Source organism: Phyllobates terribilis, unplaced genomic scaffold, assembly GCF_046119375.1.
Source record: "Phyllobates terribilis strain yellow unplaced genomic scaffold, ASM4611937v1 Scaffold_2__4_contigs__length_985480577, whole genome shotgun sequence".
Lineage (NCBI taxonomy): Eukaryota > Metazoa > Chordata > Amphibia > Anura > Dendrobatidae > Phyllobates > Phyllobates terribilis.
The window spans coordinates 238,603,031-238,630,034 of record NW_027362762.1 but is presented as its reverse complement, the minus strand read 5'-3'; the positions used below and the strand labels follow the sequence as shown (position 1 = coordinate 238,630,034).

The window sequence follows — 27,004 nt, the reverse complement described above, 5'->3', positions numbered from 1 at the left end:
TTTAATTATTTCATGAAATTCATGAAATAATTAAAAAAAAAAAAAAAAAAAAAAAGGGCTTCCCTATATTGTGTCCGGCCAGGTACAAATAGGCAGCTGGTGGTTGGGGGCAGCCCGTTCCTGCCTGCTGTACCTGGCTGGACACAAAAATATGGCGAAGGCCACGTCAAATTTTTGGTGAAAAATTAAAAAAAAAAAACACATTTAGGGACTGCATCTTTATTAACCCCGCCACGTTATTATTTTTTATTAATTTTTCCCAAAAATTTTGATGTGGGCTTCGCCATATTTTTGTATGCCAGCCAGGTACAGCATCCAGGAACGGGCTGCCCCCAACCACCAGATGCCTATTTGTACCTGGCTGGACACAACAATATAGGGAAGCCCTTTTTTTTTTTTTTTTTTTTTTTTTAATTATTTCATGAATTTCATTAAATAATTAAAAAAAAAAAAAAAAATACGTGGGGCTTCGCCCTATTTTTGTGTCCAGCCAGGTACAACTAGGCAGCTGGGGGCTGGAATCCGCAGCGCAGGGAGGCCCAAGCTTTCTGGGCCCCCCCTCTGCAAATTGCAGTCCGCAGCCACCCCTGAAAATGGCGCGTTCATAGAAGCGCCAACTCATCCAGGGCCCTGGTGCGGTGGCTCACTGGGTAATAAAGGGGTTAGGGCCAGCTTGGTATTATCAGCTGGCCCTAAGCCCGAAATTCATGGGATCACGCCAATATTAGACATGACCGCCTTCAATTTCTAGTAAAGTATTTAAAAAAAACACAACACCCAGAATAAAGTCCTTTAATTGAAATAAACACACAATTTTTTAATGTTCTAAATTAAACCATACTTACCATCACGCCCATTCCAGCTGAAGCCAATGTCTTCTGCAATAAAAGTAAAATAATAAAGCAACCTCATCCTTACCTTTCCATGGTTCCCAGGACTGCTCCAGCTCTGCTACATTCACATGACCGGCTGGATCGCAGCCGAAAGCTTCCATCCAGCTTGCCATGCCGCAGACACTGATAAGCGCAGGCGTGCTTGCGCTCCTCAGTGTCTGGCTGTGACGGCATAAAGATGAGCGGAGGTCATGTCCAATGAAGTCAGCTCACCTCATGCACGTCACTGACAGCGTGGGAAAATTCTCCTGCGCTCAGCGCTTCAGCACGAGAATTCTCCCACGCTGGGATGGCATTGAGATGACAGGCTGGATTGCAGCTGAGCGCTGCCATCCAGCTTTTCATCCTTCAGAGACACTGCAGAGCGCAAGCATGCCTGCGCTTCTCAGTGTCTGCGGCATGGCAAGCTGGATGGCAGCTTTTGGCTGCGATCCAGCCTGTCATGTGAATGTAGCAGAGCTGGAGCCGTCCTGGGAACCATGGAATGGTAAGGATGAGGTTGCTTTATTATTTTACTTTTATTGCAGGAGATAGTTGGCTTCAGCTGGAATGGGCGTGATGGTAAGTATGGTTTAATTTAGAACAATAAAGAATTGTGTGTTTATTTAAATTAAAGGACTTTATTCTGGGCGTTTGTGTTTTTTTTTTTTAACTTTGACTATGGGGTTAGTAATGGGGGTGTCTTATAGACGCCTCTCCATTACTAACCTGGGCTTGATGTCAGCTGGAATTATAAGCTGACATCAACCCCAGCCCTATCACCCCACTGCCACCGCTACAGGGCAGTGGGAAGAGTGAGGCTAAGTGCCAGAATTGGCGCATCCTATGGATGCGCCATTTCTGGGGCGGCTGACGGCTGGTGTTTCTAGCCTGGGAGGGGGCCAATATTCATGGCACCCTTCCTGGGCTATTAATATCAGCCCCCAGCTGTCTGCCTAGCCTTTGCTAGCTATTAAAATAGGGGGGACCCCACGTCATTTTTTAGGGGGTCCCCCATTTTAATAGCTAGTAAAGGCTAGGTATTCATCTGGGGGCTGATATTGGTAGCCTGGGAAGCTCCGTGGGTATTACCTCCTACCCAGGCTTCAAACATCTGCCCCAGCCGTCTGGTTAACCAATTTTTTTTTTAATAAATCCTTTATTTTAACACTAAATGACAAGTACAGTAATCAACACTATCACTGTACTTCTTATATATGTGACTGACATGTTTCTATGTATCTAATCTCTGTGTGATGCTCTATTCTTTCTATTCTAAATTGTCGGGTACCGATGCTGAATTGCCGGCTGGCTTTTTTAAATAGACTGTGCCTGAAAACACTTTTATTTTTTTTAATAAATCCTTTAACACTAAATGACAAGTACAGTAACCAACACTGTCACTGTACTACTTATATATGTGACTGACACATTTCTATGTATCTAATCTATGTGTGATGCTCTATTCTTTCTGTTCTAAATTGTCGGGTACCGGTGTATGCCGCTGCTGAATTGCCGGCTTTTCATGTAATACATTCTACATTATTCTTGGTTGTTTTCCTTCATGTAGAATTAACCTACAAGGAAAGAAAGGGTTTATTTTCATTCCGATATTTGTGTCCTTGCATTGGTTTCCGGTATCGGAATTGGCGATATCCGATATTTTTTGGCTATCGGTCCGATCCAATCCGATCCGATATTTCCCGACATCGAAAGGTATCGCTCAACACTACTCATCTAACTTCCCCAAGATTAAAAACCGCCCTAATGTCCGGCCTAAGGAACCTACTATCCTTGGGGGCTATTTCACCGGTTCCAAAAACAGAAAGACACACAGGCCACTTTTCACACCTATTTATGATAAGAAAACCAAACGGCTCTTATAAAATAATAATAAATCTGAAACCCTTAAATCAATACATCATCTACCGAAGATTCAAAATGGAGTCCATCAGATCAGCAGTTCCCTTGATAGGACAAGGATATGTGATGACAACCATCAACTTACAGGACGCATACTACCACGTTCCTACACATCCAACATACCGAAAATTTCTAAAGTTTGCGGTGGTTCAAGAGGATCAGACGTTACATTTCCAATTCATCGTATTGCCATTCGGAATATTCTCAGCACCAAGAATATTTACCAAAATCATGTCAGAGGTAGTGGCTTCTAGCAGAAAGGAGAAGATCTGCATCATTCCCTACTTCAACGACTTCATACTAGTAGGTCCATAGGTGGCATCACTCCAGAAAGATCTGCAAAGAACAATCCAGATCCTGACCACCCTAGGGTGGTTAATAAATCATCAAAAATCAGACCTGGTCCCTGCCACAGAAAAAACGTTCCTGGGTGTTCTATTAGACTCCGTCAAACAAACCTCCTTCTTACCAGAGGACAAGCAGATACTTTTGAGATCCAAGATATTGAAACTGAAGACCCGGGACAAAGTGTCCCTAAGATTTGCCATGTCAGCCCTCGGCTCCATGACACAAAACCAAAAAGATCTATTGTGGAGAGAGAGTTTGCAATGCGGGGGAGAGGAGAAGCCTTTCTCTCCGAAACAGGTGATAATTAAAGTCTATTTATAAGTATTCTCTAAACAGACACATATGAGGGATTTAAATGAAGAAAATATACTTTATTGAAAGGATACAGTTATATGAAAAAGTTTGGACACCCCTATTAATCTTAAGCTTAATGTTTTCTTAAATGTGGTGTTTTTGCAACAGCTATTTCAGTTTGATATATGTAATAACTGTTGGACACAGTAATGTTTCTGCCTTGAAATGAGGTTTATTGTACTAACAGAAAATGTGCAATCTGCATTCAAACAAAATTTGACAGGTGCATAAGTATGGGCACCCTTATCATTTTCTTGTTTTAAATACTCCTGCCTACTTTTTACTGACTTACTAAAGCACTTTTTTTGGTTTTGTAACCTCATTGAGCTTTGAACTTCATAGTCAGGTGTATGCAATCATCAGAAAAGCTACTTAAAGTGGCCACTTGCAAGTTGTTCTCCTGTTTGAATCTCCTCTGAATAGTGGCATCATGGGCTCCTCAAAACAACTGTCAAATGATCTGAAAACAAAGATTATTCAACATAGTTGTTCAGGGGATGGATACAAAAAGCTGTCTGAGATTTAACCTGTCAGTTTCCACTGTGAGGAACATAGTAAGGAAATGGAAGAACACAGGGACAGTTCTTGTTAAGGCCAGAAGTGGCAGGCCAAGAAAAACATCAGAAAGGCAGAGAAGAAGAATGGTGAGATCAGTCAAGGACAATCCTCAGACCACCTCCAGAGAGCTGCAGCATCAACTTGCTGCAGATGGTGTCACTGTGCATCGGTCAACTATACAACGCACTTTGCACAAGGAGAAGCTGTATGGGAGAGTGATGCGAAAGAAGCCGTTTCTGCAAGCACAAACAGAGTCGGCTGAGGTATGCAAAAGCACATTTGGAGAAGCCAATTTCTTTTTGGAAGAAGGTCCTGTGGACTGATGAAGCCAAGATTGAGTTGTTTGGTCATACAAAAAGGCGTTATGCATGGCGGCAAAAAAACACAGCATTCCAAAAAAAACACTTGCTACCCACAGTAAAATTTGGTGGAGGTTCCATCATGCTTTGGTGCAGTGTGGCCAATGCCGGCACCGGGAATCTTGTTAAAGTTGAGGGACTCATGGATTCCACTCAGTATCAGCAGATTCTTGACAATAATGTTCAAGAATCAGTGACAAAGTTGAAGTTACGCAGGGGATGGATCTTTCAGCAAGACAATGATCCAAAACACCGCTCCAAATCTACTCAGGCATTCATGCAGAGGAACAATTACAATGTTCTGGAATGGCCATCCCAGTCCCCAGACCTGAATATCATTGAACATCTGTGGGATCATTTGAAGAGGGCTGTCCATGCTCGGCGACCATCAAACTTAACTGAACTAGAATTGTTTTGTAAAGAGGAATGGTCAAAAATACCTTCATCCAGGAACTCATTAAAAGCTACAGGAAGCGACTAGAGGCTGTTATTTTTGCAAAAGGAGGATCTACTAAATATTAATGTCACTTTTCTGGTGAGGTGCCCATACTTATGCACCTGTCAAATTTTGTTTGAATGCAGATTGCACATTTTCTGTTAGTACAATAAACCTCATTTCAAGGCAGAAACATTACTGTGTCCAACAGTTATTACATATATCAAACTGAAATAACTGTTGCAAAAACACCAATTTTTATAAAACATTAAGCTTAAGATTAATAGGGGTGCCCAAACTTTTTCATATAACTATATAAATATCATAAAAATTACAATCAATATAAATAATGAAGTACAAAATGAGGACAGCAGGGGAAGGGGAGAGAAGACAGCTAGAGAGTAATGGAGTGAGGTGAATAATATAGCAAATAGACTAACACCCCAAAATGGCATTCAATACATAACAGGTGTAAGTATGCTGCCAATGAATGCAAAACCTAACACTGACCATATCAGATAATAATGATTACGAATCCTCTAGGGGAAGTTAAGAAAATGTCTAGCATAAGACCAATAGCCCTGTATATAAAATACATGCAGATAGGTATCAGAGCGGTTATATGCTTGTCAAAATGAACTGTAATCATAATAATTACGCAATAAGATATCCATGTCAGTGAGTCATAGAGACAGACATAGAGCTTCCATTACCTTGGGTCATGTCAGTTGGATCCAAGGCAGCGTGGGGGTGTAAAGCAGCCTCGACGCGCGTTTCGCCCGGAAGTGGCTTCGTCAGGAGGCGTGGCTATCATGAGGAGAGGGGACACCTTATGCACCAGAATGTACCAATCAGAATTTAGTACTTAATAATGTCCCGCCCCCGGCGATGACGCGGACGCCCACTTGTGGCACGTGGCCAGGAAGGAACAGAAGTACCTCCCATGTAACCGCGGCAACGTGGCCCGTCCGAGACGCCGCCGGGACGGAAACATATGCATGCGATGATAGGTGTGTTTAAGGTGCAGAGGGCGTGACAGAAGGCCTGAATGAACAGGCAGCAAGCTGTGGGATGCTCAGCATAATGCAGGCACACGGAGTGGCCACCTCACTGCGTCGCAAAACGCTGAGCCTTCATCAGCAATAAAGCAATAATTATGAACAGTCATAGGAAGTAAGGTAGAGGGGGGTTCTATTAGAATCTCCATGACAGCCTACATTCAATCCGTAGCCTGGGCTCAATCTCACACCAGGTTATTGCAAACCCATGTTCTCGCACAGTGGGACCGATCCCCAGACTCCCTAAGCAGGAAGATCATGATCCCTCATTATGTGAAGACATCCCTGTCATGGTGGCTTAGCCCAAGAAACCTAAGAACAGGGGTTCCATGGTCTCAGTTCCCTCTGATAACAGTCACGGTAGACGCCAGCAAGACGGGATGGGCAGCCGTCATCGTCCAAACCCCATTCCATGGGGTTTGGACAGAAGAGACCAGCAGGAGATCCTCCAACTTTTGCAAATTAAAGGCAGTGGAGGAGGCACTCAAAATATTGGCTCCAGTCATTGCGGGCATGCACGTAAAAGTCTATTCTGACAACATGACTACCGTAGCTCACCTGTCCCATCAAAGGAGTACAAGGTAGGAGAATCTAAAAAGTATCTCAGCAAGAATATTCTTCTGGGCAGAAAGACCTCTTCGTTCCTTAACAGGTCTGCACATAAAAGGCTCAGACAACATCCAGGCCGATTTTCTGAGCAGAAGGAATATCCATCTGGGGGAATGGGAACTGGACTCAGACATTTTCCACATGCTGAACAGACAATGGGGTTGTCCGGAGGTGGACCTCTTTGCAAGATGCCGAAACACCAAGGCAGAAAACTTCTTCTCCCTAGATCCAGACGATGTATGCCTGGGGATAGATGCATTCGCTCACCCGTGGCGTTTCCATCTAGCTTATGCCTTTCCCCCAATTCCATTGCTACCCAAGACCTTACAGAAAGTAAGGACCGAGGAGGTCAAGATAATCTTGATAGGTCCACTTTGGCCAAAAAGGAGCTGGTTCTGTGCACTAAACAGTCTAAGCATAGAAGGACCCCTCATTTTGCCAGCAATCAAGAACCTTCACCATCAGGGTCCAATACTCCATCCAGATCCAGAGAACCTCCATCTAGCGGCCTGGCTTCTGAGTTCACAATCTTGAAAGCCAAAGGACTCTCAGACCGAGTGATTCATACCCTACAAAAAAGTAGGAAACCAATAACAAACTCCATATACAGCAAGATATGGAAGACCTTCCTTACATGGTATGAACCGAATTGGATTTCCTACAAGAGGGGCTGGAGAAAGGCCTTAAACCCAGCACCCTCAAGGTACAGATCGCGCCGCTAAGTGCCTATTTTGACCAAAGCCTGGCCGAACATCGATGGGTAAAAAGGTTCATGACAGCAGCTACTCGTCTGCATCCCAGAATCAACCACGTTCCCTCTTGGGATCTTAATATCGTCCTTAAAGGTCTGACACTACCACCGTTTGAACCTTTGGCCTCAATAGAGCTGGATAAATTAGCCTGGAAAACAACTTTTCTACTAGCGATTACCACGGCCAGGAGAGTGGGAGAAATCCTGACTTTCTCAGTGAATGACCCGTATTTGAGAATCCTGGATGATAGGATTATTCTACAACTGGACCCATCTTTCTTACCAAAGGTGGTCTCAGACTTTCATAGATCGCAGGAGATAATTCTGCCCTCCTTCTGTCAGAACCCGAAAAATAAAAAAGAAGAAGAATTCCATTCTTTAGACGTAAGGCGGGTCGTTCTTCACTACCTCCAAAAAACAGAGGCCTGGAGGAAGGATCAGAACCCCTTTATTCAACCATCTGGTCAGAACAGAGGAAAGAAAGTCTCAAAAGGTACCATCGCTACTTGGATCAAGAAAGCAATTGTAGAATCATATCAGATCCAAGATCTCTCATCACCAGAAAAGCTGAAAGCACACTCTACTAGAGCCATGTCTGTCTCCTGGTCAGAGAAGGCTACCGCTTCCTTCGAGCAGATATGTAGAGCAGCTACATGGTCCTCGGTCCATACCTTCACCAAGCATTACAAACTTAATTTAATGTCCATTAAAGACTTGGCCTTTGGGCGGAAAGTGCTTCAGGCCATTGTCCCTCCCTAGTCTTTGGTACTCCTCCTTTGGTGCTGTCGTGGGGGTTATTGGAGAAAATAGAATTAGACTTACCGGTAACTCGGTTTCTAATAACCCACTACGACAGCGCTGGTAATTCCCTCCCATGCTTGGTTAGCCAAAAAATAATTTGATTTGAATAAGAATAAATATAATTTGAAGCATCCATACTTGTGTGGTCCTTTATAAAAACACTGGAGGGAGGATGAGGGAGGGGCTATTTGACCTCTTTGTGTTTCCTGCCCCTATTAGGGTGGGGTGACATCCTCCTTTGGTGCTGTCGTGGTGGGTTATTAGAAACCGAATTACCGGTAAGTCTTATTCTATTTTCATTGACTCTGCATGGAGAACTATGAAAAGAAAAAAATCTTTTTATGCTCAGTCAGTGGGAAGATATAAGTCTTGCTTATATGTTTCCGATTCTTCTCCTCTGTCAGTTGAGACACACGTCTCAGGAGCTTTATTTCCTCACATTGCAACCTGTACTTCCACTTTACTAAGACAGGCTGCACTTTGAATTATATGATGGGTGATTTTATCACATCCTTGGAGAACACCTTCTTAATGAATTAGATGCATCCTACTCCAGTGGTGCCTCCATTAAGTTTGGCGTGCAAAACCCAGGTCTTCATGAATCAGGCCTTATGTGTTCTTTGAGGTTTATGCACACATGACAGACTTGCTGAAAATGTGTGATGAACGTTTTCGATATCAGTGGATATCACACACCAGTCACCATGCTCCTCCCCGGAGATCTCTGCAGGGACTGCATTGCTCTTTAGATTATAAATGCATTACACTGTATATTTTCCGGGGTAGATCAGCTAATTGCATGCTGTCGACCATACTGTATTGATACTACTAGTTTCAGTTATTTGCATGAGAAGAGATGTTATTTCCTTCTTACTCTGCCTACAGTGATGAAAAGCTCATTTTAATATGTAAATTTTTCCTGCGTTAAATCATATTTTATGCAGATTTGCATTCATGTAGCGAGACAGCAGTGTTGACCTCAATTTTTTTTTGTTGCTAGGACAGTTGCCATGGCACATGGAACATGGAAAGACTCCTGTTGCATGTCAATAGACCTTGATAGCTGTCACCGGGCGAAATCATAGCTCTGAGAAACAATTCGGGGATGCTTAATATTTCCTTTCTAGAAGACAACATTGAAGTGACACATGATAAAATAGCAATTGGTAGCCATTGTGCCCAGACGTCTGTTTTCTTAGCTTTATAAAGTAGAATCAGGTCGGACAATTTTTTGCTTATATGCTGTAATTATAGGTTTCTGTGTTTAAAAAAAAAAATATATATATATATATATATATATATATATATATATATATATATATATATATATATAATATACATATATACACACACACACACATATAATGCATATATATCAGTATGATATACATAAACTTTTTTTTTTAAACCCACAAACCTATAATTGTAGCATATAAGCAAAAATAGTAAGTATGTATATATAAATATATTTGTGTGTTTATGTAGAGGTGCAAACATATACACACAAATATTTACACACAAGATATACAGGTGCTTCTCACAAAATTAGAATATCAAAAAGTTAATTTATTTGTTCTTCAATACAAAAGGTGAAACTCATATATTATATAGAGACAAGGAGAAAAAGACCTGGACTGTTGCTCAGTGGTCCAAGGTGTTGTTTTCAGATGAAAGTCAATTTTGCATTTCATTTGGAAATCAAGGTCAGAGAGTCTGGAGGAAGAGTGGAGAGGCCACAATCCAAGCTGCTTGAGGTCTAGTGTGAAGTTTCCACAATCAGTGATGGTTTGGGGAGCCATGTCATCTGCTGGTGTAGGTCCACTGTGTTTTATCAAGACCAAAGTCAGCGCACCCGTCTACCAGGAAATTTTAGAGCACTTCATGCTTCCCTCTGCCAACAAGCTTTTTGGAGATGGAAATTTCATTCTCCAGCAGGACTTGGCACCTGTCCACACTGCCAAAAGTACCAATATCTGGTTGAAATACAGCAGTATCACTGTGCTTGACTGGCCAGCAAACTCGCCTGACCTTAACCCCATAGAGAATCTATAGGGTATTGTCAAGAGGAAGATGAGACACCAGACCCAACAATGCAGACGAGCTGATCAGGAGCATGCCCAGGCGTTGTAGGGAGGTCATACAGGCACGTGGAGGCCACACACAACACTGAGCCTCATTTTGACTTGTTTTAAGGACATTACATCAAGGTTGGATCAGTCTGTAGTGTGTTTTTCCACTTTAATTTTGGGGGTGACTCCAAATCCAGGCCTCCATTGGTTAATAAATTTGATTTCCATTGATGATTTTTGTGTGATTTTGTTGTCAGCACATTCAACTTTGTACAGAACAAAGTATTCAATGAGAATATTTCATTCATTCAGATCTAGGATGTGTTATTTGAGTGTTCCCTTTATTTTTTTGAGCAGTGTGTATATATACAGTCTTGTGTGTAAATATATATTTGTGTGTGTTTGCACTTTTAAACTCATACACACAAATTTGGAAAGTAAGATTTTAATCAATATCTCATTGAATGCAAGAAAAATGTCCAAAGTTTTGACAAGACTGAGTTTCATAGAACATTTCTTTAACTGATAACATGAAAGTAAGGCTAATAAGCTAATAATATAATTTTCAGTACAAAATCTTCAGCTTTAGGATAGGTGTAGAGAAGCATATTTTCGGTTCAAGTTCGATCCGAGTTTTATCTGATATTTGGATTGCAGTTGGCCATTCAAGTCAATGTGTCTGTAGGAAACATCAGACTGCAGTCTGATGACACCTGAGTGCAGTCTGATTTCTGTGTACTCAGAGTGGAGAAGATGGGGAAATTTTTTTTTCTCCATCTTCTTATCCTAGCAAATCAGATCCCACTATGCTGACACTCTGATCAAACGCTGGTCAGAGTTTCATTAGAGTGTCATTTGCATAATCTGCCAGATTCTAAAGGATGAGATAATACAGATGAGTTAATACAGATGAGGATAGGGCACAGCTACAGGAGGATTTAGATAAATTGGGGAGTTGGGCCAAAAAATGGCAAATGGGGTTCAATGCCGATAAATGTAAGGTCATGCACATGGGAAAGAAAAACAGCAGTCACCCATACATATTAAATGGGAAACCGTTGGGGAAATCTGACATGGAGAAGGACCTGGGCGTCTTGGTTAATAGCAAATTAAATTGGAGTGCCCAGTGTCAGGCAGCAGCTGCGAAGGCAAATAGAGTCATGGCATGCATCAGAAGAGGAATAGGGGCATATGATGAGAACATTGTTCTTCCTCTGTATAAAGCGCTGGTAAGGCCGCACTTAGAATATTGTGCACAGTTCTGGGCTCCGGTGCTCAGGAAAGACATATTGGAGCTAGAGAGGGTACAAAGGAGGGCGACTAAGGTAATAAAGGGAATGGAGGGACTAGAATACCCAGAGAGGTTGGCAAAATTAGGCCTATTTACGTTGGAAAAGAGAAGGCTTAGGGGAGACCTCATAAACATGTATAAATACATCAGTACAGAGATCTCTCCCATGACCTGTTTATACCAAGGATGGTGACAAAGACAAAGACGAGGGGGCACACTATGCGTCTGGAGGAAAGGAGGTTCCTGCACCAGCATAGAAGGGGATTCTTTACGGTCAGAGCCGTGAGACTCTGGAACTCTCTGGGAGAGGAAGTGGTGATGTCCAACTCACTTAATGAGTTCAAGAGAGGCCTGGACGCCTTTCTTGAGAACAATAAAATTACATCTTATGCTTAGTGATAGTTAATTAATCCAGGGATTTAATCTGACTGCCAGATTGGAGTCGGGAAGTGAATTTTTCCTCAATGATGTAAATTGGCCTATACCGCATGGTATAGGAATAGCGGAATAGCTGCAGTGCACAAGAAATAGGCTGAACTGGATGGACGCTTGTCTTTTTTCAGCCTTATAAACTATGTAACTATGTAACACGGTCATCTGCACGAGCCCTTACATTATTTGATGCAAAAATGAATACACCGCACATAAAAGACTGCTACACTTAGTATTTTTGCAGGAGAAGAGAACAAGAATTGATGATACATCTATGCTATCAATTTTATTTAACACATTAAAAACATGAAAAAAAAGAAAAATAAGTCACGAGGATTGGATTCAGAGGGCAAATTACAGTATCAGTGATAAGATCCCGGAACAATATGGCCAATTATACTAGTATTTTGTATGTCCTCCATGATTTTTAAGGACCGCACCAAGTCCTCTAGGCATGGAGGAAACAAGTCGGGGATATATTGCAACATCTATCTTTATCCATTCAACCTCTTTTAGAGCCTGGATGCTGGATGGAGTGTGATACTCAATTTATCTCTTTAGAATTTTCCATAGGTGTTCGGTTAGGTTCAGACAGGAGACACTTGACCACTAAATCACTTTCTTCTTCAGAAATGCAACAGATGTGTGTGTTGGATCATTGTTATGTTGGAAAAGTGGACGTCTACCAAGGGCACAGTGTGATGGTAGCATCTTCTCTTTCAACATAGAGCAGTACATCTGTCAATTCATGATTTCATGCAGCACCACATAAGGACACTGCCACCACCATGTTTCACTGTAGGCACCATGCATTTTTCTAAATTCAAGTTTTCAAATGTGCCAGTTATTTTATTAACCTTACTTACATATTATGGGTTAAAAAATGGAACGGTCTTGTCACAATTTGGGAAACTGTTTTTGTATTCAATGAAACATTGATTAAAATCTTACTTTTCAAAGGGAGTGAACTGATTAACGTAAAGCTGTGTATGTATACACGCACACACGCACACACACGCACACACACATTTGTCTATTATATACACATACATACAAGTTTTGTAGACGGAAAGTAAAGTGATCCTTGTTTATAATTGAGAATTATCTTCCCTCTAGCTGCACGGGGGCCGCCCGATCTGATGCTTATTATTGTATTCCATTAATCCCCCGTTACTCTGTGGCAGTAAAGCAGAAAATAACATGCTTTTTAACTTGTGCGTTCTCCAGCCTGCATAACAATACTTGTTTTGTAACATGGATGTTTATTTGAATTCATACCCAGTACAGTGAAATCCAATTATCTGTGCCTACTGTTTTGCCTGTGATCCATTTTCATCAGCTTCACACTGAGGTTTCCATGCCAGAAACCTCAATGGTATTGTTGAAACTGTTATTAGGTTCCAAGTAATGCAATTTGTTTATCGGTCCGCATGGGTTATCTCTCTGTGTGTGTTCTTAGGTGTATGTAAATGTGCTAACACCTGAGGAAGCCTATGTGACGTGACAGAGGGTGAGGCTCGGTGCCATCATGTCTATGGAGAATCAGCCAGTCTGGTCACAGCAGATGTACAGTCTTGATTTATTCTTCTATTTCTCATCTAACACTTCGTTCTGGACCTGTACTATTCAATAAGCTCAGACATATAATAGATTTCTATTTCCCCGGTAGGTTATTTATATATACCCTGCATTTTATTTTCACCCTATTAAAAGGAATGTCCCATCTTTCCCATCATTAATGGGTTTCTGTGAACTCACATCATAAATTCCCACAGTTGACCCAGAAACATAACCTGTGTGTAGTAAGCCGTATCTCAGTTCAACTCAGATCAGCAATACTACATGATAATCCTTCATCATACGTTATGTTTCCCATTTCCATCTATTAATTTCTTAAGTTTTAAAGGATATGGACATTTTTTTTCCTTATTGGGGGCTTTTTTTTACTTAAAGCATGTATTTTGCCTAGAAATAGTTTTTCCATTACCTTAAAATTGTTGACCGCTTGGCTTCTACAGCCTCTATGTATTACAGTGCATAGCTGTTGTAGAATGAGTTTACAGTAAATCTGAGTTCTTAAGGTTTAGAAGTCTTATCTATCTTCTTCAGAGCTATCTTCTAAGCGGATTTATAGTCTCATCACTTAAGTCTCTCGAAATGTTCAGAAACTTACTGCTCAAATAATCTGAGTTTAGTGGGAAGTTGTCCGGTGGTAATTCATATTGTCCGACCCACAGCAGCATGAATCATGTACAGGCCTCCCATACTCCATTCTGAAATTCTACAGCATTTTAGCAACAACAGTTTTAAAAAAGCCCCCTACTTCACACCACCTAACTTAGATTGATGGACATATGCCGTTGGGGAGAAGCTCGGTAATCCACATAAACTGGGAAGCGAGAAGCCAGCGGAGATCCTGGCTGGTTTTTAAGGCAGATTTTCTGTGAAACACCTCAATGTTTCAGAGTAAACCTTAGATGTCTGCAATGAGCCAGCTTGTCCCTGATGAATGTACCCATCTAAAATTATTCTCCCCCTGTCCTGTATAGTAGTGGTTGCACTTCCATACTTGCCGGCTAGGTGGCGCTCTAATATATTGCTGCAGTTATTCCTTGTACTGTGCACATGTTGGTTCTTGGACACCTATCAGTATGTTCAATGTAATGTGATAAGCACGCTGTTAATGGACGTGTTGCAGGAGGCACCACGTCTACAGCCGCACATTGCTATACAACACGGTTATCTTCCATTGCACGTTACACAGGGTAACTTGCACGAGTCCCAGCATTTTAAGAAGGTTTTAATAAATCATTCTGTCATTTAAACATTTCTCTCAAGCACCAAGAACAATGGGAATAGTACTGTAATTGCTAATTAACTTTAAGAGTTGATTATGAGATATTGTTGGTGATTAAGCACCCTCGAGGCTTCAAAAATCCATTTTTTTCATTTAATAAAGACAGCATGCTTAGGGCAAATTTGTCTGTTAAGCTGGAAGCCATTATGGGGTTGTAGATATTGAGTGAGCCTATTGTTTTTCAGGGGATATGGTTTAACCAATGCATTTCTTCGGATCAGCCTGATATGCCTGAGATGAGGATTTTCATTGCATTGCGTTGTTGGCCAACACTTTAGTGCAGTGTTTGGACAATGGATGGAATTATTATCAGGGCTTCAGAATCTGCCTCAGGATCTCTCACTTGTGCAGAACGAAGACGATCCAGAGAACATGATGTGTACGGAGGCTGTGAGGAGCTATGACGCGCCCCCTGGGCCGCGTGTGTGGGGATAGCCGGAACCGGACCCGTTGTGGATGCTGGGGGTTGTAGTCCTTGCGTGGCGGGGACCCGGTCCCGTGGTTCAGGGCGGTCAAACCAGTGGCCGTTAAATGTCTGACTACGCCACCCGTGGATTGCGGTCATAGTGAACCGCCGCTGCAGGGCAGACCGCTGAGGCTGGTGTTGTGGGTGCAGCAGAGTGTAGTACAACTCCCCACGGGAGAAGTATAGCCTCAGGGCAGTGAGTGTGGACGTTGGGGGTGATGGTGCGCGGGAATAATGACTCAGAGTCTCTGTAATGCAGTCCAGGGTATTTACTCACAGTTCTTTATCCACGGTACTATAGCTGGTCATAACGTCCCACGTCGCACTGTGTTCACCAGGTGAGGGGCTCAGCCTACTCCCAGGTAACTTTGGAGCGTTTCACAGAACCCCCTTTGTGTGTCCTTTCTCTGGCCTGTCATACCCCGCCAGTGACCTCGCTTCTGTACGGCTGCCTCGGGCCTTCTCTGGTAAAACTTGGCGCCAGTTTCCCTGACCGTATGTGGTGCCTTCCTAGCGGGTGTAGCTTGGGGCTGCGCCACATAAAATGTCACAGCCTCCTAGCTGAGGGTAGTTCCCCGCCTCCACTAGTTTCGGGGACCGGTCTCCCTCTTTGGCCTAACCCTTCTACGCAGGTAGATTCGGGCGTGCGGTGGCGACTCGCCGGTCCACACCCCTGGGGTCCCTTCGTTCCTTGTTCCTGGAGCCTCCTCCGCTCCTCTTCCTTCTCCTTCCTCCAGACTCCGACTGCTTTCTCCGGCCTGCCTGCGGAGCAGAGCCCATGCAGAGTCTCTGCTCCCAACTACTGAACTGACTGACTTCACACTGAACTAAGATGGTGCCCACCTTTTATACCACCCTCTAGCTGCACCCAGGAACTGCCCTCTCCCTCCTATGCACTACAGGGTTCCCCCTTCCTCGGTGTTCCCTCCCCCCACTCCAGCCAGGGACAGGGACTGTCGTGCTCTACTTGGAGCATATCGGTCGCCCTGCCCCCCGGAAATGTGGTGTAATGCATGCAGGTGTCGGGGTCCTCATCCACACTCCATCCTTACCTGAGAGTGAGATATCACACCTCTGGGTGAGGTGCAATACCTCTGTAGCAACCGAGCCCTCGGGGTGCTACAAGCTACAGCTCTAGTGGGTTGAAATAAGATTCAGAACCTCAGCATGATGGATTCAAGGGAAGCGACATTGCAAGGTTGAGGCTTCCTAATTTGCTCCGCATGTCCTTAACAATCCTCTAAGGCTACATTCCCATGATGAGCTTTTGGGGAGTTTTTGATGATGCAGATTTTTTGCAGCATTTCTCCACCTACTTAGTAAATTACCATATTTTGTGGATTATAAGACGCAGTGGACCATAACACGCATTCCAAAATTTTGTGGACGAAAATAGGATTTTTTTTTTTTAATAAAATGGTGGTGCGTCTTATAGTCCCATTTTACTGTAGCTTATCGGGGAGGGGCGGCTGCGGTCTAGGGGGTCACAGGAGGCAGGGTCACTGCTGCAGGAAACTGGCGGCAGCAGTAGCAGTGGGACCAGGCTGCAGGCTCTCTGGGTTGGGAGGAGGGGGTGTCCCGGCGCTGTCAGAAAATGTCGTGTTGAGTGGAATCCTCGCACTTCTCCATTGATTTCTCTGCGGTGGTAAAAGGGAAAATGGCCACCAGAGTTGGCGCATGCGCAGATTGTGATCTTGTTTCTCGTCACCCCAACGCTAATTGAACAAAGGTCTCAATCTGCGCATGCGCCACCTCTGTCGGCCATTCTCCCTTTTGCCACTGCAGGGAAATCAATAGAAAAGTGCGGGGACGCCGCTCAATACTGAAATTTTCTGACAGCACAAGGCCCGACCCTGCTCCACTACAGCCCCACCCCCCGTCCCCAGTAAGCTATATTCGGATTATAAGACGCACAACCCATTTTCCTTCCAAATTTGAGGGAAAACAGTGCGTCTTCTAATCTGAAAAATACGGTAGGTTACTTTTTTAATTTAGGTTTCGTTTTTTCATAGCTTTCTTTTACATGCATTTTTGACTGCAGTTATTTTGTCTCTTGTTGGTATGTCAGGTTTTCAATAAAGCTACTTTGATTTTGATACTTTCTGGTATTTGGCCTTTACAAAACTTTAAGGACTTGTGCACACATTGCAGATTTGTCTTGTCTTTGTTCCGTTTTTTTTCTGCGCAGATTTGTCACAGATTTGTCCTGATTCCAGCAAAGTGAATGAGATTCCTGAAGTCTCATGCACACGTTGCTTACTTTTCCGTGTAGATTTGCAATAGATTTAAATCTGCACCATGTCAATTCTTTCACCATTTTTGCTGCAGTTTTCACGTCTAGTAATTGTGTGGAAAAATCTGCACTAAAAAACACACAAAAATGCACCTATTTTATGCAGCGTTTTTCCTGCCAAGAGATGCAGAAATGGTGCAGAAATTTCTGCTGCAAATATGTAAGATGTGCACATGCCCTAATACAGTAGATGGATAAAGTACCGCACTCTTGGAAGTTGTCGGTGCGCTAGTAGAGTTCAAAGCCAGTAATGTAAAGAAAAACTTGGCACTCTAATAAACTCAGATAATCTTGAATATTTAATGATGAGAAAGTAGTACAAAGGCACCAAAGTTTCGGTCAAGTGCGACCTTGATCAGTGTGCGCAATGTTAGATAGATAGAGGACATATTTGTGCAGTGATATAGTATCCAGCCTCTATGGTAACTAGTAGCCGGTTCCAATGTATGTGAGATATACGGCGTCAAGAACACGGCGTCCACTGCTTGTTCCTGAGAGCGTGTAGTATCCACCCTCTATGGTAACCGGTAGCCGGTTCCAATGTATGTAAGATATATGGCATAAAGAACGCGGCGTCCACTGCTTGTTTCTGACAGCGCGTAGTATCCAGCCTCTATCGTAACCGGTAGCCAGTTCCAATGTATGTAAGATGTACGGCGTCAAGAACGCAGTGTCCACCGCTTGTTCCTGAGAGCGCGCAGTATCCAGCCTCTAAGGTAATCGGTAGCCCGTTCCAATGTATTTTAGATGTGCAGCGTCCACCGCTTGTTCCTGAGAGCGTGTAGTATCCAGCCTCTGTGGTAGCAGGTAGCCGGTTTCAATGTATGTGAGATATACGGCGTCAAGAACGCGGCATCCACTGCTGTCAGGAACAAGCGGTGGACGCCGCATTCTTGACTCCATATATCTCGCATACATTGGAACCAGATACCATAGAGGCTGGATACTACATCACTGCACATATATGTCCTCTATCTAACATTGCGCACACTGATCAAGGTCGCGCTTGACCGAAACGTTTGTGCCTTTATACCACTTTCCCATCATTAAATATTCAAGATTATTTGAGTGCCAAGTTTTTCTTTACATTACCCTAATACAGTCATGTGTGGATTACAACATTTTATACCTAGTTTTCCACACTTAATGTGAATCTATGGGAAAAATCTTCACCTAAAACTCAGCGTATCCAAAGAGAAATTGACATGTTGTGGATTTGATACCCGCACCGCAGGTCAGGTTACTCTGAATAAAAAGCAGCACAGTGGGCAGGAGATCAATTTTATATCCCATCCACTGTGAGGGAACTATAGGACGCTGCGTTTGTTTTTGATGCTGCAAAAATATGCAGCCGCAAATACTCTCTTTGCGAACACAGCATAAGGCTTTTCTCTGGGCAATGTGTTTGGAAGGGCTGACTTAGAAGACATTCCATATCTGAAGGGTTGCCTAGGCATTAAATATTTATTATAAAAAGAACAGATTGGCTTTAAAAAAAATATCAATACTTTCCCCGGAACGAGCCCCAGTTTCTTCCGTTCTGATACTACCCGGTACCCTGCCAGTCTCTCTTTCCTGCTGTGATGTCACAGGGACATGTGACTAATGCAGCCAATCACTAGCCACAGTATTGTACCACTACTATTGATTGACTGCAGTGTTTGTATGTCGCTGTGACAGGACATCAGTGTCTATAGATATTTATAGCTGTGTGTATATATTTATATGTATGTGTGTGTGTGTATGTATATACACACACACAGTACAGATCAAAAGTTTGGACACACCTTCTCATTTAAAGATTTTTCTGTATTTTCATCACTATGAAAATTGTACATTCACACTGAAGGCATCAAAACTATGAATTAACACATGTGGAATTATATACTTAACAAAAAAGTGTGAAACAACTGAAAATATGTCTTATATTCTAGGTTCTTCAAAGTAGCCACCTTTTGCTTTGATGACTGCTTTGCACACTCTTGGCACTCTCTTGATAAGCTTCAAGAGGTAGTCACCGGAAATGGTTTTCACTTCACAGGTGTGCCCTGTCAGGTTTAATAAGTGGGATTTCTTGCCTTATAAATGGGGTTGGGACCATCAGTTGTGTTGTGCAGAAGTCTGGTGGATACACAGCTGATAGTCCATTGAATAGACTGTTAGAATTTGTATTATGGCAAGAAAAAAGCAGCTAAGTAAAGAAAAACGAGTGGCCATCATTACTTTAAGAAATGAAGATCAGTCAGTGCGAAAAATTGGGAAAACTTTGAAAGTGTCCCCAAGTGCAGTTGCAAAAACTATCAAGCACTACAAAGAAACTGGCTCACATGAGGACCGCCCCAGGAAAGGAAGACCAAGAGTCACCTCTGCTTCTGAGGATAAGTTTATCCGAGTCGCAAGCCTCAGAAATCACAGGTTAACAGCAGCTCAGATTAGAGACCAGGTCAATGCCACACAGAGTTCTAGCAGCAGACACATCTCTACAACAACTGTTAAGAGGAGACTTTGTGCAGCAGGCCTTCATGGTAAAATAGCTGCTAGGAAACCACTGCTAAGGACAGCCTACAAGCTGAAGAGACTTGTTTGGGCTAAAGAGCACAAGGAATGGACATTAGACCAGTGGAAATCTGTGCTTTGGTCTGATGAGTCCAAATTTGAGATCTTTTGGTTCCAACCACCGTGTCTTTGTGCGACGCAGAAAAGGTGAACGGATGGACTCTACATGCCTGGTTCCCACCGTGAAGCATGGAGGAGGAGGTGTGATGGTGTGGGGGTGCTTTGCTGGTGACACTGTTGGGGATTTATTCAAAACTGAAGGCATACTGAACCAGCATGGCTACCACAGCATCTTGCAGCGGCATGCTATTCCATCCGGTTTGCGTTCAGTTGGACCATGATTTATTTTTCAACAGGACAATGACCCCAAACACACCTCCAGGCTGTGTAAAGGTTACTTGACCAAGAAGGAGAGTGATGGGGTGATACGCCAGATGACCTGGCCTCACCAGTCACCAGATCTGAACCCAATCGAGATGGTTTGGGGTGAGCTGGACCGCAGAGTGAAGGCAAAAGGGCCAACAAGTGCTAAGCATCTCTGGGAACTCCTTCAAGATTGTGGGAAGACCATTTCCGGTGACTACCTCTTGAAGCTCATCAAGAGAATGCCAAGAGTGTGCAAAGCCGTCATCAATGCAAAAGGTGGCTACTTTGAAGAACCTAGAATATAAGACATATTTTCAGTTGTTTCACACTTTTTTGTTAAGTATATAATTCCACATGTGTTAATAACATAGTTTTGATGCCTTTAGTGTGAATGTACAATTTTCAGTCATGAAAATACAGAAAAATCATTAAATAAGAAGGTGTGTCCAAACTTTTGGTCTGTACTGTATCTACATCTATAGATATATATTACTCCTAAGACGATCCCTTTAATAGCAAAGCACAAGCTGGCATGTGTTTGGCTGCTATATCTCACATACCCTAGAGTTCATGTAATAATTTTTTATTGTGAAGAACCAATCATAGGCAAATTTTATCAGCTCCACACCAATAAATGTGTGGTTTCTGGAAATACTGCAGACCTTATTATCTTGTTTCAGAGCACCCCATTGATTAGATTGCTGGTGAAGCATTGTACGTTCCGCTGATGTCTCATCGTTGTGTGCATCTACAATAGGGACTTGCTTTGTGAGCATTTCTCTAATAGACTGTTACTTGTGGAATAACTCCTTACCATATACAGCCCCGTTTATGGCAGCTTGGCCTCTCCAAGGAAGGCATGCCCACCCTGTAGTGTTGTGCTGAGGGCTCCTATGAGTGCTTTCTCTTTTTCTGCCTACCCTGTAAGTTGGGTATTGCATAGGGAGCAATTGCAATAAAATTACATTAGAAACCTGCTAATGGCACGATTCCCTTATTTAATAAAATGACTCCAGACAGATATGACTTTTAAATCTTATGAAAATATTTCAATTTCTGCAACAAGTTTTAATTATAAAATTTGATGACAGTTGAGCCTTTATTCTGATGTATTTCTATGTAATAGTATAGTGCTAAAACTGACACAAACAGCAAAAAAATCAAACATTTTACGATAAATATATTGTTTCACTAGAATTACTTACATAAAGGAAGTGTATATCTTGCTGATTAGCTGGGTCCGAAAAGTGGATTCAGAGGTTTTGGCCACTTTAAAGTTAACCTGTCCACACGATTTTGTAATGTAGAGTAAAGACATGGTTTTAATGGCACTGACTACATTGATTCCAGTGGTGAAGAAATCGCTTTGCTGCTTCGGCCTGCGAGGGGCCCGCCTCCGGCCTGCGAGGGGCCCGCCTCCGGCCTGCGAGGGGCACGCCTCAGGCCTGCGAGGGGCCCTCCTCTTCTGAAATTTCAGCAGTGATCTTTCATTCAGAGACCATAGGCAGGCGGAGGAGCTGGGGAGTTACAAACAGGGAGCCCCTATGCACCGATATTTAATTAGCAGAAAACTTCAAATGATGATTAAAGAGGAACAACAAAGCTGATTTCTTTACTACTGGTATCATTATAATCAGTATTACAACACCATTACAGCCATGTCTTGACTTTACACTACAGAATGGTGCTGACAGGTTCTCTTTAAATGCACAGGTAAACTTCTTGTGACTAGGCTACATTCACAGCATATTCGGGGTACACGTTTGTGAGTCAGTGTATTCGTCTGACCTTCTGAAATACGGTATGAGAACAGAATTCCCGATGGAGCCATTTACTATAAAGACCAGGGTGGATGATTCACTTTTATAATAGTCTATGCTGCAGGAATAAAATTCTCTTGACATAGGGAAGTTGAAGACTTTTATTGCCAAGTTTTTTCACTTAATAAAACTGCCGGTACGGCATTAAAACACGTTGTGGCAATAAGATCCTTCAAGAGAATTTTATTCCAGCAGTGCAGCGTACGATGAACCCTGGTGAATTCCTTCTGGCGGATTTCTTCCCCCAGCCACGGGGCAGTAGCAGCTGATACTCTTTTCTCGGTCAGTGGTTGTCTCTTATACAAGCACTCCAGGTGAGCACCACCCATTGTTTTCTAGTCCTCCCCCATTTGGGTTTTACCCTATGTTCTGGTACTTTTTTTTCCCTCTACAGCTTCTCTTTCTGTTCACTATAAAGAGACCGACTGAGTCACTTACTGCTCTGTCTGGCCTCTGTTCTGTAATGTCTTTTGTACCCGCCTAAAAAAGATTGACACTGCCGGAACAGAGGCCAGACGGAGCAGAAAGTGACTCTGAATGCCTCATTATGGTGCATGAATCCTGTCCACCATATATATTTATATATAAAATAAATCCATCACTAGGTGTTGGATACTCCATCTGAGAACAGCATAATGTAGAGACCCTGATTCCAGCTATGTATCAGTTACTTTATTGGGTACTGCAGTTATAATTAAGAACAGTTTTCTCTGCTGCAGATCTTGCAGTCCTCTGAATGCTGAGCCCTGTATAACCTGCTCACGCAACTGGTTGCCAGCTTTCTGCCTATGCACCGTGTACACAGAAAGCTGCCAATCAGTGTGGGGGATGGGGTTATTCAGAAATCAAGAATATGGAGGACTACACGGTAGCAGGCCAACTAGTCCTCCAATTATAATCTCTTCCTGATTAATCTGTGATTTTATAAAAACTGCAGTAAACAGCCCAGTAAGTGACACATCACTGGAATCAGGGTCTCTGTATCTACTGTACATTATGCTGCTCTCAGATTAGGCCGCAAAAACCTGGCAACAGATTCCCTTTAATCATGCTGTATTGAATTTTCTTTAACAGTACAGTAAGTAAGACAAAGTAACATATAGAAAAGCAGCAGCCTCACATGGCTGAGCACATAACGATGGTATTCTGTATGTCACACATCAGATGGTAAACTCCCTGAGCCTTCCACCTTAGCAGTGCATCCTGGGAGCTGTAATATAATCACTAGTTAAGAAAAAATAGCGGTGGAGAAGGGCGGGAGGTGGAGTAACCCCACTTGTATGTCTGGGAGTGGGGTGCACTAAACATATCCCAGGTGTCAGAACTGCCCTCTATTGAAGCTATGGGCAAAGCTCTACATAGGTAACACTATGTGAACAAGTTCTGTAAGTTGACTGAATGTCTTACAAGGAAGCATGTCCGCCAGATATTAAAGTGAAACTGATCGCTGATAGATGCTGTCTGATCCACGCTGGAGAGTAGTTGGACTGGCGAGTCCCCAGTAGCTTCTCGTTGTTCTGGAGGTACAAGTCTCTTCGTATATGAGCGCGCAGAGCAGCGGCCGGAGAAAAGCCGCCAGGGACGTACCTGTCCGACTAGTCTACAGCACGGCTTGCTCCCCACAGCTCTTAAAGTATGTTTTTCTCTGAATCGCCGCAGCGTTTCAGAGTCAAACATACCTGGCTGAGACCATACAGTGCCTGATGAATGCTGCCCATGGCTCGGACATGTTAATCAGTTGTCCGGTTCACTTTAAGGAGCTTTTCATTGTTTTCAGAGCTCTCTGCTGATATCTCCTCTACCTGAGCTAAGTATGACTTGTCTTTCAGCAAGGCCGTCGTGTGTGTGGTGCCTCATTGCGGGGGAATAACGGATAGTGCTGCTGTCAAGCAAAAACATAGGCGTGTTGATTTCCTGGGAGACGGTAGAGCCAGGCAGGATTGGCAGCAGAGCGATCTGTTGTTACATGTGCTCTGATAAGAAGTAGACCCCTTCCCCTTCCAAGAAAGGCTCAATACCAGCACAGCCCCAACATGTGTCTGTTCACAGCGCCAAAACACGACTCCAGTTCCTGGGGAAAGATGGCATTTGTCGTTTCAGCAATCTGTACCACCTACCCAAGATCTTATAATTTTTGCCAGATTTTTAGATTTCTCTAAATAAAACCTGACAGTAGATTCATACTGCCCAAACTACCAGCAGCACTAACCTGCTGCGTTACTGCAGCCGTGCATATTTTACTGAAAATGGCTGCAGTGTTTCAGAGAAAACATACTTTGAGAAGCCACTCAGAGACTAGTCTTGGGCTAGAGCACTGGTGGCTTTTTCCCGCCCCACTCTCCAAGGCTTTCAGGGAAGTGTTTCACGTTGTGAGTTATTGATCACTATATACATATCATACATCTGTGAACGTGACTTTATTGTGAGTTATTAGTCACTATATACATAAGAATGTGTGAACGTGGCTTTTTGTGACCTGCAGAAGTAGTGCTTTTGCAGAGTGTGACATGCAGAAGTAGTACTGGTGCTTTAAAAGCATCAGCAACTAGAGGGGTTAACACAGTCACAGGAGAAGGGGAGTCTTTTAGCAGAGCCCCAGGGGGATTGTGGGGAAGTTGTTTACTGTCTGGCTAGAGCCGAAGAGAAAGGTGGTGTGTGTGTTCTTTATCTCAAAGGATCGCCCCTGCAAGTGAAAAGGATTCAAGTCCGGAGTGAAGCTAAGCACCGGTCAGGTAGAGTTCCTGAACTAGCAGTGCAGAGTATTGTCAGGCATAAAGTTAAGGACTGGTAAAAATGGTGTCACAGGGATCATCTCCCTCAGCAAACCCCCCACCCACCCCTCTCCTCCATCTCACTGTGCTGTAAAGAATGATGTGTTCATTAATGTTCCTTTGCATTAGAACTGTGCTGTCCTGTACTACTGGGAAGACTGTGAACTGCTGTGCTGCTAAGGAAACTGTACTGTTTGTCACTGGAGCCTGTTGCTCATAAGACTTTTAGAAGCTGCACACCCAGTGCAAGTTATTAAATGCTACTGTTCTACCATTTATGAGGACTCTTGTCAAGTGTGTCTGGTCAGCAAGTGAAATAACCTACATGTCTGTGCCTGAGGGTCAATACCCCTGTGTGCCTGAGAGAAGCTGCAGCACATGGTCTATGGTTGCCCTGAGTAACGGTTCCCCCCGGATTCCAAAGAATTCATGTAACCTGTCTCGCCCCTATCTGAACCTAGCGGTGTGCATGTAACACTTGTTGTGAGTTATTTATCACTATATACATAACATGAATGTGACCCCCAGACTTGTACCACACTTAATAAAACAGAGGAGAGGGGCACAATTTTCTGTCTGGAATTAATCTTTTCAGGCTGAGTGCCCACTATGCGGTTTTCAAGCATTTTTGCCTGGAATTTCCGCAATGAAAGCACTTAAAAAACGCTTGGTAATACAAGCCCCATGGTCCCCAATGATAATCCGCATGTGCTGTGCACATGCTGCGGGAATTTCCGCTGCTGATTATCATTGCGGAAAAATACACAGCATGTCCATTAATTTTGCCGGCACGCAGCGTAATTGCCGCCATTGACTTGCATTGAAACGCTTGATATCTGCATCACTACATGTGCACAAGCGATTCAATGTGCGGATGGTACCCGGGTCTGGTGAAGAGGAGACTCTCCTCCAGACTCTGGTACCATGGTACCTGTAAAAAAAAAGAATTTAAAATAAAAAATAAAGATTATACTTACCTTCCGATGGTCCACGGCCTCCGCCCAACACACCGGACACATCGAAGGAGACCGGGGGCCATCAGAAGGTAAGTATAATCTTTATTTTTTACCATTCTTATTCTTTTTTTTTTTTTAACTATTACTTGGTCACACTATATAAATCCATGCTGGTTGCATGGATTTATATAGTGTGACCAAGTTGACAAGCACTTTCCTCCAAGTGATGCTAAAATCGCTTGTAAAGCGCTTGTCAACCCGCATGTGGAAATGCATGTGAAGAACGCTTCACATCCACTTGTCCCTGGCAGGAAAACACATGTACAGTCCGCATGTACAGTCCGCATGTACAGTCCGCATGTACAGTCCGCATGTACAGTCCACATGCGTTTTTTCTGCCAGGGAGAAGCGGAAAAAATATGCAGCATTTCTGCATCGTGGGCACATAGCCTTATATGTGTTTTTAATTCTCAAATCTTGTGCCGGTGTACCGCTGCCGGGAGGATGGGGATGTAATAAGTGGATTCCTTTTCTCTAAACATTGTAATAGGGACACTTTCTGCTCCAGCGTCCGTGGACAGTTCATTAAAGTTGTGTAAATCTGTTTGGAGATCTGATGATCAATGCTGTCTGCTCTAATCCTGCCCTATATTTAACTATATGTTCCACGCCGCACCATAAATTGGGCAGCCCTGGCAGTTCATGGTTCTCTGCAAAACACGACTCTGAGCTAACAGCGGAGACTGGAGATTGCTGTTGGCTTTCAAGGTGACAACTGTAGAGCTATAATACCTGTGGGAATTATTTCCGTCTGGTTGCCAGCAGCGTCAGTTTTCGACTATTTTGCTTTCTTCCATTGCATTTCCTTTATAGTGCAATTCATTACAGAGAGAGGAGCGATTCTGCTGAAAAGCTTTGACAGTAAGGTCTTAAGAAAACACATGAAAAATACATAGAGATGGCTGCAGTGCAAAAGGGCGATTTTTTAACTTCAGTTCTGCTTAAAGGTTCTCGGGCACATCGCAGGGTATTATGTGGCTGGCAGTCCTGGCTGCAGA

The 27,004-nt window shown here is 43.2% G+C and overlaps 1 protein-coding gene across 4 annotated transcripts in view; it reads left to right on the top strand.

Moving 5' to 3' along the window:
- DIAPH3 (diaphanous related formin 3) overlaps positions 1 to 27,004 on the top strand; it is an 801,864-nt gene that overhangs the window by 320,770 nt on the left and 454,090 nt on the right. The gene's annotated exons all lie outside the window — the stretch shown is intronic.